The 1,092-nt window shown below is 44.0% G+C and overlaps 1 protein-coding gene across 3 annotated transcripts in view; it reads left to right on the plus strand.

The window, feature by feature from the left end:
* The window catches only part of TMTC1 (transmembrane and tetratricopeptide repeat containing 1), a 181,598-nt gene that overhangs the window by 113,832 nt on the left and 66,674 nt on the right, over positions 1-1,092 (plus strand). The window lies entirely within an intron of this gene.

Raw genomic sequence — 1,092 nt, forward strand, 5'->3', positions numbered from 1 at the left:
GGGCAGGCGGGAATCGAACTCATGTAGAAGTGGCTTTAGCTTCTCAGTGCTGTGCTTTAACCCGCTGCGCCACAAGGGAGGGCCTTTTCCATTATTCTTAATGGTGGGGATTAGGACAAAATCAGCTACAAATGTAACTTCTTATTCTGTGGCTATGTGACAATCAGAGGCCCTTGAGCAATCACCCCAAGATGGCCCTTTTGTCTGTGGTTGGCACTTCTGGGGGTGGGCCTGCACCTTGCACACCACCCCCTCGCCTTCCATGGGGTATATGGCATGGTGTGGCTTCTCATCTAGTCCTGCAGGAGGATTTTCCTCATCATTAAATAATTTCTTTTATGTGTTGCCCTCCCCAGCAATTACATTTTCATCAGTCACTCCCTTTAATCAGAAAATGACTTAGCCACCTCTGATGTTTACACCTTAATTGGAAGACTTGCTGGATTTACTGATGGAGGAATTAGATAGTTTTTGTCATGGAAGAAAGGCCTTTGAAGCATCAGCCAGTAACTGCTCTCTCTTTAACTTGATTAGTGTGCTTTAGGTGACCGGTAAGATTCCATGCTCTGAGGTGCTGGGCTTTACTCAGAATGATCACCACCCTTTGAATGAGAATATGAAACCCTAAACTGTTTCTTTTAACTTGATGACTTATAGGCTCCCATGTGTTTTGCCATGTGTCTGATTATTTCCAGACTTATAAAAAGGTCAGAGGATGTTGTCAACCCCTGGAGTTTCTGTCCTTCCTCTTTCCACCCAGAACATGACTTTTCATCCAAGGGACCACACCTTTTTCCATATTGTTCTAAGAAAGCCACATTAGGACTCCCAGACATAAAAGCATCTGAAACATGTCAGAAATCCCCCCTAGAAATAGCCTATTGTGCTGGAAAACACAGAGCAGATTGAGCAACTGCAAGATGCTTAGGTGGTTTGCTATAAATACGATCAATGTCCAGAGAGCCTATAGCGGGTGGCATTGTGATAACTACAGCCTGGGGGGCATCCGCTCAACCCCCATAAAATATTCTTGACATTCTTTAGGCTTATACAGGCTTTTCTTCAAGATACTACAAAGAGTGTTAAAAGAAA

Source organism: Condylura cristata, unplaced genomic scaffold, assembly GCF_000260355.1.
Source record: "Condylura cristata isolate star-nosed mole 26May11 unplaced genomic scaffold, ConCri1.0 scaffold00004, whole genome shotgun sequence".
In the NCBI taxonomy this organism is placed as follows: Eukaryota; Metazoa; Chordata; class Mammalia; order Eulipotyphla; family Talpidae; genus Condylura; species Condylura cristata.